We start from the raw sequence: 16,162 nt of genomic DNA, 5'->3' as shown, positions 1-16,162 counted from the left end.
TCAGTTTTTTTTATTCAAATACCAAAATGCCAAAATCTTAGGATTAGATTCGGAGACCATAGCCTTTATTTCATAAAGTTGATATTAAAGATAGAGAGAGAGCGGCATGTAAGTGAAATTGTACTCTATTTCTCTTCTTTGCCATTTCCACCACTCGAAAATTCGTTAACATATAATCAGAAAAGAGTTGAGAGAAGAAGACTTGAACAAACTTCCATACGACACTCTCTCTATCTTTAATATGAACTCTATGCTTTATGCACGCGAATTTGATATACGTTTCCTGCGTATCTTACCATTTATCAAGTCATTCTCTCTCCATTCACCCTACCGTGATAGACGTTTAGTATTCTGTAAGTTGTTGTTTGACTCATATATGAGTCTAATCAAATATTTTGGAGCTAGCGATATCTCCTCACAGGAACCACGTAATGAGCTTGGGTTTTTTGCATTTAATTTCTGTATAGTTGTAGATGTGCCGAAACGAAAGGAAATTTGGGCATTATTAAGAAACAATTAATTAAATTAACCAAAATGTGATTTTTTCCATTCAAAATTTCATTTAAACTTGCTATAGATCAACACAAAAATTTGTTGAATCAGGATAATGTCATAATTTGTGGAGATATTAATGAATATATCTCAACAACCACCGAATTGGAAATTTTTTGAAATCAACATATTATATTGATTTAGTATCTTTAAGAGAAGCTACAACAAACGCAAACACAATCATAGATGGAGCAAAATAAAGTGCTTACCAAATTGAAACTTTCATTTATGAATCATATTTTTCATTTGATTAACCAATTATTATAAGAATTGTCAAGAAATAATCTGGACAAAATTATAAATTAAATGAATTTCTTAATATTTTTCTTGTTTTATTTTTCAAGAAAACTTCGTTTTTTAAATTAACAATTTGGTTAATATTTACTGATTACTAGTTGTAAAAAATGGCTAATCTCTTGCGCCGAGAGAAATTGTTTAATAAAAGTTTATTTTCAAAAAAATATATATTGTTCAATCAATAACAATACAATAGACAACACCTCAAAACATCAGTCAGTTTTTTTCTTCTATTTAGATTCATAGAAATTTTCATATTTATATATTGATAGTTGTTTGCAAAATGATATGAGAGGAACTTAAAAAAACAGTACATCACATTGCAATAGTTGTTTAAGTTCTTATTATTATTTTGATTATTTTTTTACAAAAAAAAAATTACCACATAGCAACATCCCTGGTGGGGATCGAACCCACGACCTTTGGATTAGAAGTCCAACGCGCTATCCGCTGCGCTACAGGGACAGACAATTGAAAGTATTAATACGACGTACAAAACTGTGTGAAAAACAAAATAGATTCTAACATTAGATAGTACATGTTATCAATCTATACGATTTATCTGTTTATAGAGATATCGTGTTTATTATTCAAGTTGTAAGATCTACACAATTAGACAAAATAGATTATATACAATATATTATGTTGTCGCAATAGTTTTTTGATCATTGAATTTTATGTGACAACCACTAATTTTAAGCACAATATATAGAGAATACAAAAAAAGATTTTCTATTTAAGAGGTATTTCCGATAAGCCTTTGCAGATACATTCTACCATAGTTTAGGAACTTTATCTTCCTGTAAAATTAATTCATATCTTAAGTAGTCATTATATTGTTTCATAAATGTATATTTATTTAAATTTTTATATTCCTCCTTAAGTGAAAATTGAAAAACACAGATGGATGGCCTTCACACTTATCAATTTATTAAAATGATTATTCGTTACACAAGGTACTACATCATAACCCAATCCATTGTATCGTTTAACGAAACTAAAATAAATGTAAGCGGTCATTATAAATAATAAATTGTGATAACTTTTAAACACTCTATATTGAAAGAATGGATAAATCAAATTATTAATATATTTTCAGAAATTAGTGTCTTTCTCCTCAAATATTTATTAATCACGTCTTTCCATTTTTTTCTGCAGTTTGCTACCATTTTGTTTTACGATTTCTTTTCCCCTTATAGTAAATTCAGAATTAGACCGATAAAAACTGGTGTACCACAATACAATGTTCTACGTCCACTGCTGTCCACCTTTGTTTTATTTATGACAGTAACAGAACAAACTGCTGTAGCTACATTTGCAATTAACACAACTGGCAGTTGGTGAAACTAAGAAAAAGGTTAATGAAACACACCAAGAATTAGACTTAATGAAGGTAAATCAGTGCATGTAAATTTTACAAAGAAACACACTGGTCAAATGTCTATTATCATTAATAAAAAGGTTATTCTAGCACCACTAAGTACCTAGATATGAATTTAGAGGTGAAGCTACGAGGTGAAGAGCATATCCAGAAAACAAGTTGTCACATTCTCGGTGCCAGCCAGACTATAGCACATTTTTTACCATTAGCAATCAGTAAATTATTAACAAAAATCGCAATTTATAAAACGGAGTTTCCTTGAAAAATAAAACAAAGAAATATATCAATAATTTCATTTATTTAATAATTTTGTCCTCATTATTTCTCGACAATTCTCATAATAATTGGTTTATGATTTGAAGAATAACATCAAATGACATGAATTGACTTCCATTGAAGTTAATTGACTTCTATTGTCATTTGATGTTGATCGATGTTTTATGTTATCTATTATCGTCGATTGATATCGAATCACGTCAATTCATGTAATCAATGAGGCCTCAAATGAGTGAAACTTCTTCATTTTCTTCTTTTGCTATCCATTAATGAAAGTTTGCGATCATTTTATCTTGTCTCTGGCGGTATGAATTAACTCTCCTGTAGTTCTTATACCTGCCCAATTTTTGATATTATGCAGACACGACATCCACTTTCTCCCAATTCCTTTATTCCCTCTATCTTTCCTTCTATTAAAAGTTGAAGCAGAGGGTACCTCTCGCTCCGTATCACATGTCCGAAGTATGCTTTTTCTCTACGTTTTATCGTGTTCAGCATTTCACTCTTGCTATTTTCCTCGGAATTTTTTCGTTTGTTTTTCTTGCTTTCAAAATTCTTCAGTAGATCCACATCTCAAATGTCTCCAATCTGTTTATGGTGTTAACTTGCAATGCCCAGCTTTCCATACCGTACATTAGCACGGACCATACGTAACATTTTGTGAATCTTCTGTGATTGAGGTCTAAACATTTCAATTTCATGAAAGAGCTTGCTTTTTCTTTCCTGCACTTGATCTACGTCTGATGACCAATCTTCACATAATCAAATTCCCAGATAGTTAAATTTTGTCACCCGATCAATCTCTCCGCTATTGTATGATAGTTTTACATTCTGGAACTCATCTAATTAACGGGGGAGCACTAGGAATTTTTTTCTTATTTCATCACTCATGTTGTCTGCTATCAGGACTGTGGCATTGGTATATCGCATATCGTTGATCCACGTGCCATTTTCTTTGATGCCTAATTGTTGACATTCGAGGACTTCTTAAAATATGTTTTACGAATAAAGGTTAAACAGGAGTGGGGAGAGGACACATTCCTGCCTAACACCTCTAAGGATTTTCTGGGCTCTTGAAAATTCGTTGTTAACTCTAACTGCAACTAATTGGTTCCGATACAAGTTTTCAATACTTAGTATTTGGAAAAGTTTATGGTGTTACACTCTGTCACAAGTTTTTCCGTAATCTAAAAAACAAATCTTCCTCTAGTCTGAATCGAGTTCTGAATCAGTACTTGGGTTGCAACTAGTACCTTTCTCCTACCGAGACCGCTTCTAAATCCGAACCATTTTATGGAAATTCTGAAGTGAATAAATAAGAAATATTTTCAGAATATGCTTCATCAAGCTAACTAATCTGTGGTCTTCGCATCTTGTGGCGATGTTCTTTTTAGACAGTGGGATGAAAAGAGAGTCGGCCCGGACTGTTGATAGAGACAGAAAGAGGATCGGTATATCCATCTCTATTTCTCTCTATTCTTTTCTGATTGTATTGTTCATCAATTTTCGAATAGTTGAAATGACAAAGAGAGATAATAGAGAGAGTACAATTCCAATTACATGCCGCCCTCTCTATTTTTAATACCAACTCTATGGAGTAAAGGCAATAGTTTCCGAATTTGACACTATTCTGAAGAAATGAATTCAAAAGTGTTTGGACAATGTTTCAGAAATATTTTTCGTTGTAGTCCTGGAGAATATCCCTTATTTTTAATAATTACCAACAAGGGCTTGGAGAAAAGATGACTACGTCTTATCAAGATGCGAGTTAAATCGCATTGAACTGGTTTCGGGCTTAGATGGATATAAAAGGAAAACAACTTTTAAATTTGTAGATGTACGAGATATTTTTTTACAAACTATTGTCGCTCAAAATATACAGAAATGGAGAACATGTGTATACTAAAGTCATTTGTGGTTATTTGACCAATGGGATAACATTTTGGTTAATTCAATTGATTTTTTTCTTATAATGTCAGCAATATCTTTCGTTTTGGTACACAGGAATTGAATGCGAAAAACCCAAGCTCGCCTACAATCTTTTTTGGAAAAAATGAGCGAAAATAGGAAAGAACTAAATTTAAAACATGGAAAACTATACTATCTATTAAATAGAAACACTGAACTATTTATTTAAAATGATGATATTAAAAGGTCTGTGTGGACATACGGCATACAACTTTAAGGCTGTGCCAGCTCAAGCAATATTGAGATTATACAAAGACTCCTAGGTATTGAAGGGTATTGTTAAAGTCCCTTGGTATGTAAAAAACAATGACCTACACTGATCTTTAAGAATCGAAATGGCAGCAAACGATGGAAGCTTGAAAAACGGCTTTACAATCACGAGAATGTCAGCTGCTGGACCAACGGGGGATAGCGAGAAGACTCAAAGAGTTAAACCTTTTGAGCTAGTGTAGTATATGACAATGAGTATTGTGTAGTTTATTAGCCAAAATATACAAAACTGAGAAAACTCCAGTAGGTCCAATTCGGTAAAACCCTTTAGCTCCTTCGATTTTAATAGGAAAATATTGCTGGTCAATCTAATCTATAGATTAAACTACGTTTAAAGTGTGAAACGATTTTATCTGAGTGAAAGCATTAAAAATAAGTCTAATTTTTATAAACCATAATCACCAATTATAGAGGGTGGGCCATAGTTTTAGTTGGCGTTTAATCTAAACCCCAAAGCTTCCTTTTTAGACAAATTCAAATCACATACTAAATCGTTTAAATCACTTTGTATCAATAAAAACGGTTCTTTTGAAGTTGACGGTTCATAACTTTAATCACTTTTTTGAGATACCCTATCGGGTTGATTAAAAACAAATTCTGGACTAGAAACAGAATCCTAACTTTGGAGGTTTTGGGTACTGCTCAGTGTGTTTGGACTTTGTTGTAACGCCTTTGAATCAAACAAAAGTAGTAACAATCAATTACATGATATTTTGGTTCCGTCCAAATCATTAGTATACCAAAAGGCAAATGTATAGATCCTTGTATAGCTCAACCTAATAGGAGTCGCACACACGTTACTCAACATATATGTGGAACCCAGGATAATCTGTATAGCAATTTTCAATTAATGGCGTGAATTTTCGACGCTGAGATATAAAAGTTAATTCTCCACACACATAACATCGACATTAAAACTCTTTCGCGGTATATTGACAATGTAGAAAACGTAACGATAGTCGCCTGAATTAAGTTATTCAAACAAAAAAAGATAGATGTGGTCAGAAAAGAATATATACGAGTAGCTGTCATAAAAAAACTGCATGTGACTGAAGAAAAATAATGTTTTTTTTAAATGTCGGTACATCAAAACAAAGTTGAAGTTTCTGAAACCGATGGCGATATTCATAGTGAATGCACTGTTTGGGTTTATTGGTGGAAAAATTTAGTATAAAACAGGGAAGTCCAGTCATTAGATTTTAGTTTATCTTCAGTCTCTGAAGACGATAACTTGGCTATCGAAACGCGCGTCAGACAGTGTAATCGTGAGTGTTGTATTATAGTGGTGTTAACAGTGTATTCAGTATACATCAAAACAAATAATAATAATAATAAATCATCAAGCTCATGTGACAAAAACAGTGTTATCAGTTTGGCTGATATACTTCGTCGACGACAGAATGCACCACTCTACCTTCCTAAATCCACCACAACTCTACTCCTGCAGGAACAAATTTCACTATATCAGGGCCAAATCTAATTTATCCCTTATTCCAGATGAATTACGTCCCTATCTCAAACAACCCAACGCACCCCCCTCTCTCTTTCTCTCTTTACAGCTATGAAATTATTTTAATACATATGATCTCGTGGCGTTGCCCCACATCTATCAACATTGCTTTACTCTAATAAATTTACTGCCATATTGTATATCGAGAGCATTATTACTAGAAATTATGTAGACCGATTTCGATTTTTTTTTTAATTTACACCAAGCATTGCTTTGTCCTCCATAATCTATACTCCAACCCTCCTTCATATGGTACGTGATGAATTGCTGAGCGCCCGACTTAATCAGAATCCAATTCCAAGCATGGCTAACTAGCATTAATTTGAAAATGATTTCTGTTCAATTACGAATGAGTTTATCTTGAACCTAGGTGAATAAATGTTCATGGATAATTTTCTTCATCCACATACAAAAACGATGTTGTTAATTATAAGAAAATTCTTTTTCGAATTAATGGAATAAAATAGGAGGAAAATCGGGAGTAATTCACATTGTGTGAAACAGAAAATTAAATTTAAAAGAATAATTAGATGTCCACAACACGTGAATATCACTTTAAAAAACAAAAATGATGAAATTGTAAGCACAAAATGAGGAATATCCGATACTACGAAAAACACTTTTCACCAATTATAAATAGCTACTTATAATATGTAAATGTTAAAAGTAACGTTTTGTGAGTGAAGAAGTTTGCGAAAATATCGAAGTGAGTGGAATAATTTCACACACAAAATAAAATTTACTTTCTAAGTAGCTCTAATTCTTACTAAGAAGCAAATAATACGGTAATAAACTAAAGTAAATAATGAAAAATTATAAACTATTCTGCCGCCTTCAGCGGCATACCATTGTTAATATAACTAAGTTTTACAATGAACAATAATGCTTTGATATAATTTTTATATTGAAATTTTGTAGATTATTAAAACTTTAACTTAAAATTTACTTCGCAAAAAAAATGTTTTTCTGACTACAACTCGATTTAGTTTAAAGTTTTTTGGATTATCTGGCTCGAATTTCAAGTTATTCGCATTATATTCAATAAATGAAGCAATTGTAGCTTATAACTCAGTTACTATAAATCCACCTCTTTAATATCACTTTTTACACATTTGTTCTGTTAGTATAATTTCTTTTATACAGTATAATTTATTTTATTTACGACTGTATCAAAAAATTGTCATAATTTGTAGACAAAAGCTTGTAACAACTAAAAAACAAACAAAAATAAAAAAAAATAATAGGTAATACTAATAGGTAATAATTAGTATATAAGTCGTATGTAAGTCCATATAAAAAATTAAACCAGTATGCACCATGTCCAGAATTAAATATTATTATTAGAATAGTAGATTTCAATTAGCAAGTGGTTGTGCATTTTTTACATTTTAAAATATTGAGCCAATGATTTAAGGGTGATCGGGTCACTAGACATGGTCCTATGAAGTACCGTGAGATCAAGGTTGCTCCAAGAGAAATTGTGTCATCTACAAATGTCGTTTATAAACAAAAAAAAAAATAGGACCTACTACTGAGCTTTGAGGCACACGACATTCTATTGGCTTGTAAGATGACATCTTTGTATCAACCCTTACTTACAAGTTGATTTCTGTTGGTAAGGTATGACTTAAACGATGCGAATGGTGTTACCCTGAAACTGTAGTACTGCAATTTGTTTAGGCTAGGGTACACATTATTAAGGAGGGAGAATATAGCATCATTTGTGCATTTTTTACTTAAAAACCCAAATTGATAGGTAGTAAGTATTTTATATTTAAACAAAAATGATAAAAGCCTCTTTTTGACCAACCTTTCTATGATCTAAGAAAACGTGTGAAAGATTGCAATTGGGCGATAATTTGATGCCTGATTTTTATCTCTTCTTTTATGCAGAGGTATAATTATAGCCATCTTAAGGCAATTGGGAAAAGTGCCATTTTGAAGTGAAACGGTATTGGTATTGGTATTTCGAGCATGTATTGTTATCTAGTTAGCCTAGCTCAGTTCGATGCATAAACAAAATATTGCGTTACTATAGCAATGAACAATAACTTATTAGAAGTGTCAGTGTAAAGTTTGAAGTCAAAAAAGTAAACCAGTAAACCATCATCATGTACCTATATTTAAAAGGGTTAAGAGGTAAGCAGCTTTACGAAGATATGCTTAAAACCCTTGGTGATTAATGTTCTTCGTATGCGACTGTGAAAAATTGGACTATAAACTTCAAAAGAGGTAAATTTTCCATTGAAAATAATGACCATCGCCAAGGCCAGTTTCTGTGGCAGTCCCCGAAAATATCGATGCAGTTCATGACATGATTTTATCAGACCATCGAATTGGGCTAAAACGGATATCTGAAACACTGAATATTTCATACGAACGCGTTCATTATATAGTTCACGTCAATTTGGACAAGAGGAAAATTGCTGCAAAATGGATCCCCAAATATTTGAATGTTGACCAAAAGCGTGCAACGGTAGAAGCATCGCGTTGTAGACTTCTTAAACCGAATTGTTACTATGGATGAGACTTGGGTACATTTCTACGATCCAGAAACAAAGCAACAATCGATGGAATGGCGACACTCTGGTTCTCCAAGACCTAAGAAGTTTCGTGTCGAAAAATCTGCTGGAAAAGTTCTTGCTTTAGTTTTTTGAGATTGCCATGGAGTAATCATGATTGATTTTTTGGATAAGGGTAGAACAATAACTGGAGATTACTATTCTACTATACTATATACTATATACTATACTATATACTACGGGAAAAATTGAAGAAAAAAGACGAGGAAAGCTATCCAAAGGTGTTTTGTTTTTGCAAGACAACGCCCCTACACACAAATCTCCTGTTGACATGCAAAAAATTTGTGAATAAGGGTTTGAATTACTAGAACACCCACCTTATTCACCAGATTTGGCTCCGTCTGACTATCATCTCTGTTCTCAACAGAAAAAAGTTTGAAAGGTCATAAATTTTCTTCCGACGAGGAGGTAATAAAAGCTATGGAGGTCTGGTTTGCAGAGCAAGAAGAAACATTTTTTTTAAAGGTCTAGAGACGTTGCAGGTTCGCTCTAATAAATATATCCAATTAAGAGGGGAATATGTTGAGTAATAAAATATTTTGACATTTAAATTTTGTTTGGTTCTATAGTAGGCTAAGAGTTTTTTAATATATCTTCGTATATTGTTTTGCTACAAAACATTTAAAAAATAAATGTTTCTAAACCAGATTCGAACCAGGGTTCTGCAATTAGAAGGCATGGAGCATCTACACTGAGCCATCGGTGACACTCCTAATGTACATGTCATATATCTGTTTCTTAATACAGCGGTTCTTTCTTTATTATAGTAGGTTTTGAAAAAAAAATTCTACTCAAACCTGGCAACATTATTGTTTGTGTGCGTGGATTTCTCAATGTTTGAAGTTCCTCAAGTTGCCTCATTAAATGTATTGCCGGAAAAATCAAGGAAAGTATATAATATGACAATGTGAATTGGCAAAAAGATTTATTGATAACCTTGAATAAATATCATCATCTTGTAAGATTAGATGCGTGATATTTGTTAAGCTAAGCTACATAGGATTTTGTGTTAATGTTTATGATATATTATATGATTATTATAATTTTCTATTAACTATTTACTGTGTATTAATGAACAATAATATATTATTTCAGTTGTTAAAGTACGAGTATAGTATTCTATTGGTGTATCATGAGTTATTATTCAATCGATGATTTATTACCCTCGCCAGCGCTCGCAGTAAACTTCACCTCGTGAGTAATAAACTTCATTATACACCCATGACTAATACCTATAAATTTCTACTGAATATAAAAAAACTTACAAACGTATTAATCTGAAAAATAAAACTGAGCGGAACTGGACTCGTCACGATTAATTATTGGCGTTACGGGTGGTATTCATTTTTTCTCTTAATTACGATTCCAATATAACTTGACATGTTTTCAATCACTACCGCACTTATAGTAGGTAAACGATTATATTCCCGTAATTTTCCTGTTAATGGACTTCAAACCATTTCTATAGGATTGAATACACAATAACACGTGGGAAGTATTAATTTGAAGCAACTCAAATATTTATGTTCTTAAGTTTTATAAATTTTCTCATATCTCATTTTCTTTAAAACTGGTTTATGTTTATTATATTATGTTTTTAATAGGGGTATGATAAAAACAATGCATTTGGTACAAAACTAGGTAATTATTTAGTATATATATATATATATATATATATATATATATATATATATATATATATATATATATATATATATATATATATATATATATAATGCATCTAAATGTTCTTGATTTTAGGCCTCTTCTGTTTCAAAATTAGTTTTTTTTGATAGTTTTTAAAAGAAAGATACATTTTTACGTTTCAATTTTTCTTTAAGTCTTGAAGAAAAGTCGAAAAACAAAAGGAATTTTTTTTTATAAAAACAAATAAAAAAATGCTCGGTATCAATGAAACAGGAAAATTTCAAACGCCTGGCATTGCTATTTATTTATGGTCATCGCAAAGTCAACACGTACCGGAAATTGTAAACGTTTAAGATCGAATGGTAAATCCGTTGGAATCATCGTTATACGGGGGATGAAGACATCTTCTCCTTTGTATTTTCCCTTTATGATTCTTTGCAATTCGGATATAGCAATACGACTATCTTCTTGATCTGTCTCTCTCTGGTCATCAATGAGGTAGCTTTTCGCACATTTAATTAATCAAAGTAAGAAAAGTTATCGCGCACCTAGCAGTAAAGTGTCACTATCACAAAAGATCAACAAAAAAGAACACATAACTTGAAATGTCACTCTCGCAAAGGATCACCGAAGTCAAGAAAGTTCTCGCGTTATTTAATGGTGAAATCACATTCAATTACATATTTTAAATATTTTTACGTATTCAAGAATTTTCAGCCTAATATTAATTACAACATGCATAGTTAATGTGAAACCCAACTACTCAATATTTTGCCATGATTTATTTCGTTAAGTAAACACCTAGGAATTCATCAATTCATTCAATATTATATATTTAACACATATGTTATATACATGGTTTGAATTTTTTATTTATCTCTCCACTTTCTCATTCTCAGATGACAGAAAGAACACTTCCCAAAAGCTTGGATTTCTAGTTAAATAGAATTCACAATTTCCAAAATTTACAAATTTACTGCAGGGTCCAATATATTGGGTTTTGTTCTAACTAGTCAGCAAATACTATCCACCGTGGTGCGATATATATATATATATATATATATATATATATATATATATATATATATATATCGTGGACTAACTTTAATATATTTTCCGAGTTTTCGAATACTTATGTATTCATCGTCTGGAAAATAATTAATTAAGATTTCCAGTGGTCTCGATATTGTTAATGCTTGTAAAAATTTTTAAACTCATAGAATTCAATTTGAATATTGAATATTGAATTTTGAATTCTATGAGGTTAAAAATTTTTACAAGCAGTATTTCCCAGACTATGAATACGTAAGTATTCGAAAGTTCGGAAAATATATTAAAGTTAGTCCACTTTGGTGTTTCCTTGCCACGTTCCCAATAAAAAACCGCTCATAATATAGCTAGCAAAGAATATATGAATTGTAAAGAAGTCTTTGCCAGCTATATTATGAGCGGTTTTTTATTTGTCTTGAAAGACACCCCCGTGTAAAAGTCGTACACTATTCTTCATCCGTAATTCTGTAATTTCATTTTTAACTTTTATCAGTTTTTGGATAACTTTCTTTCGTTTTAGGTATGATCTATAAAAACCGCTACTTGTATAACGCTATAAATGGTAAAAAATGGAAGTGAGGTTAATTGTTCAATTCGTTTGATATTAAAATTTCCTGGCCAATTTCTAGTTCTCGTGCTAAGTACTCAAACATATGTAAGATAACCATTTGACGTTGGACATGTAAAACTTCATATTCAAACTCTCGACTGACTTCATATTAATACTTTTTCCATTATTCGACACTCGATGGATTTCAATAATTAATTATAATAAAAGAAGAACTTGAATTATATGCAAAAAAATCGAAAAATAAAAATAAACTAAGATTAAAACATATTATTTTACAAGATTTACAATAAGAATGACTAGAACTTGAAGAACATTTTATTTTTGACAATAAATCTAAAAAGTGGAAAATAAAGATAGTTTAAAAAACCAACAAATACGCTTCCATAGTATAAGAAACTGAAAAATGAAAAATAAATATAGTTTAAAAAACACGCTTTCAAAGCATATCAAACTAAAATACCTTTTTTTAAAATAAGCTGAAACAATACCTAATGAATGGAAAATACTAGTAATACTATTAATACAGGTTATTTTTCCATTTTTTCCAACTATTTTTATTATTACTAATACTACTACTACTATTATTATTATTTACATCAGCGAAAATGGGCCACCCCAAAAATTTGTGAAATTATCCAAATTTTTGCATGTAATTTCATAAATAAACAACCCTTTCAGTTGAGACTACAATAATTGAACAAAGCACACACACAAAAAAACGGGCTTATTTTTGAAAAAGACATATTTTCGTTTCGATACTGGATGAAAATTCTCATGCCAGTGGGCATAGGACGCAAGACATTCTGAATGTTTGAGGAAAATTGGTCCATTCCTTAATCAAGGCCTATCGGAGCTCTTCCCGTGTTGATGGGGTTATTCTCTGTTAGTGCGCCCCTGTTAAACATGAGGAGACCCGTGTTTACCTCAAAAGCAATACCTGCCGAAAACATTACTGAGCCACCTACATACGCAACCCGTGGTAACCGAGTACAGGCAGCATACCGTCCTCTAGCTCTTCTGTACACCCCATTTCTGCCGTCTTTTCCATGCAAACACATTCTACACTTATCCTTGAACAATATCTTTTTTCAGTCGTCTACTGTTCAATGCATGTGTTCACGAGGAAAATCAAGTCTGCGTCTTTTGTGAGCTGCAATAAGCTAGGGTCCTTTAGCAGAACTGCAAGCTGTTAAACCTTTTTTTTTTCAACTTTCGTCGAACAGTAGACGTGCTGAGTATTATTCCGTGATCTTGTTGAATACCGCTTTGGTGCATTCTAGCGGTCTGCATTTGGTTTCGCAATGCAGCAATCGTGAGACAGTGACCATTCGAGCTGTTATTTTTCAATTTCCACCCGTACCGGGTCGTCGCTGGTGAGAGCCGGTCGCCAGAAACTGCCGGTGTGTCCTTTATACTGTTGAACGTCTAACATTCAAACTTTTCGCTACCTCCCGTTAACTCGTTCCAATGTCTAGCAATGTTCCAATCTCGACAGCTCCCCGATATTTTTCATCCATTGTTAAGAACTAAACTCAACTCTATGGAGGCTATTTAGTACAACGATACATCTAAAACTGAAAATAACTTGAAGTGTTACAACGCAAATGTTTTAAATCACAATTAATGTACATGAAATAGTCGAAATTTTCATTCACGCGATCGGTGTTTGAACAGTAACACTTGTATTATTTCATTGAAATAATAAATAACCACCTGTAACAATTGATGATTTTGCAAATATTTGGGGTGGCCCGTTTTCGCTGACGCGCAGTTTATCTATACATTGCGATCATAATGCATATATTTTTTCCCACAATTTAGAAATCGTTTTCAAGATTTTGTATCAGTTATCTAGAGGTGCATATTTTGAATTTCTATAAAATGACATGCAAAAATCAAAGAGGCGTTTCTTGGACTTACGCGGTGTTACAACTTAAGCCATGACACACTGATCACTGTTTAAGTGTATCAGCTTCTTTACTTACAAACTTAGGAGCAAATATAATGGAAATAAATAAGCAGATAGGATGGTAGTCTACAACAATAGCTGAGGATTACGTATATGAATGTGTGACTTAAGTTGGAATTTCTGAAACCGTTAGCGATATTCATACCGAATACACTGTTTATTACATAACCACTACTACAAATTATTGAAAAAATTACCCCAATTGTAAGCAGTTGCGATACACTTCATTTCATGAACTTACCTCTTATGCTACTGAAATTATGCTAGTTACAAATCTACTAATTCTTAATTCTTAATCTCAGCAATTGTTCTAATTGTACTCGTACTATTCAACTTAAATTCTATAATTATATTACTGAAAAAAATTGCACTGTTTATAATAAAACTTTGAAATTCCATTAAAAATTTAATGATTATGTCTCGTCAAACTATTTGGTTAAAAAATGTATTAAATATTTTTAATTCTAGTGTAATTTCAGTTTGTGTCATTGATACTAACAGGAAATTTCATAAATAAATTCCGCCTTAAGTTACGGTATGTTTACAAGCTCGTAACCTAATTATTATATTTATACATCAGGAAATTAATGCATACGAGTAAAAGCATGTGTGTGTGCCCATGCATTTGCTTTTGTGATCTTATCGTTAATCTACTTACATTGCATAATATCGAGTTACTTCCTTTATAATGCACACTAGGTCATTTCAACTTAGATGTATAGTATAGTAATGAAGTATGATTAATACTTTAATAAAAGTTTCGATTTCGAATTGACCTTCTATTTTGCTATATAATAACATAAATCACACTTATGAATGGTAAAAAACCTCTTGATCCGTTATTTGGATAATGATACTTTATTTCACTTTATTTAGTGGAATAAAGAAAAATCCAATCTGTAATTATTAGGTTAGTGAAATCTATAGATTGGATGTATTTGTTAGAATGTATGTACATTATATATCAATAATTTCATTATATAAAAAAAGTATATAAAATATTTACCTGTTTATCTAATTAGAATATTCAAATAACTGATAAGTAAGGTAAATTTCCTAAATATAAATAATATGTCATTGTAAAATTATTTAAATTGATGATCTTGAATTAATTTTTAAAATCAAATTTCAAATTAACATTTCTAAAAACAGGATTGATCTTTTCCTATTTTTAACCAGCTGTCAAAATTTTGATGGAATTTATATAAAATATGGGATCAGTTTATAATTCCGAAGAAATTGATTGAAACGATTTATTGAAAAGAAGTTATGTTTAATGCAAAAAAATATAAATAAGAAGGGTTACATATGATAAATTTAGAATTTAGGTTGTAAAATTCTAGTTAAATTGATTTATTAGGATAGAAAATTTTAAATTGTGTATTAAATGAACGTTTAGAATTCGGAAAAAATATTTAATTATATATGTGAACTATTAAGAGAGACAATGAATAGAAAATACTTATATTTTTTAAAAAAATTGGAAAATTTATGATTGTATAAATATCTATATCCATGAGATACTTTCAACTGGAGAAAAATAGACGAACATATAAATAGGAAACAAAGCTGGGGAATTTTTTGTCCTATTTTTGTCAATTTTTGGTTGTCGCTCTTGTTTTGGCTCTTGTCTATAAGTGTTTGAAATTCGCCTTCTCGCAAAAACGTCAGTTCAACCTTCCTGTAAGCTCCCTCAATCCCTATTATCATTGCGGCCTAAGGAACAGATTTATTTATTAATAAATTATAAATATATTGCAAATAAAAATATTTCGTCTTCAGCCTCTTTATAAATCTTTCTACATTCTCTTTCGTCAATATCTCCGATTTTTTCGCATGGTATGTTGCTGACCGTCTCTTCAACTAAGCCAAAAGCATAGTGTACTTTTTGATATAGACATTTTTGCGCACGGTTAATTCAGATCTCAACATTGAATATGTAGTCCACAAAGTGTTTAATGTGTTTAAATTTTCAAAATAAGCAAGCAGTACCTTTTTATCCATGTTTTTTTTTTTCAAATTTTTGGTAGACCAGGGCGTATCTACTTCTTGATTTTTCAGATATTACTTACTTACTTATTACTACTTA

The 16,162-nt window shown here is 31.3% G+C and overlaps 1 protein-coding gene and 1 non-coding gene across 2 annotated transcripts in view; one reads left to right on the top strand and one right to left on the bottom strand.

Annotated features, from left to right (window-relative positions):
• Positions 1-16,162, top strand: part of LOC130448715 (protein yippee-like 2) — a 249,952-nt gene that overhangs the window by 200,940 nt on the left and 32,850 nt on the right. The window lies entirely within an intron of this gene.
• Positions 1,242-1,314, bottom strand: Trnar-ucu (transfer RNA arginine (anticodon UCU)). The gene has a single exon. It is a non-coding gene; the product is annotated as a tRNA-Arg (tRNA).

The sequence above is a fragment of the Diorhabda sublineata genome, chromosome 9, assembly GCF_026230105.1.
Source record: "Diorhabda sublineata isolate icDioSubl1.1 chromosome 9, icDioSubl1.1, whole genome shotgun sequence".
Taxonomy (NCBI): Eukaryota; Metazoa; Arthropoda; class Insecta; order Coleoptera; family Chrysomelidae; genus Diorhabda; species Diorhabda sublineata.
This window is presented reverse-complemented; position numbering and strand designations above follow the sequence as displayed.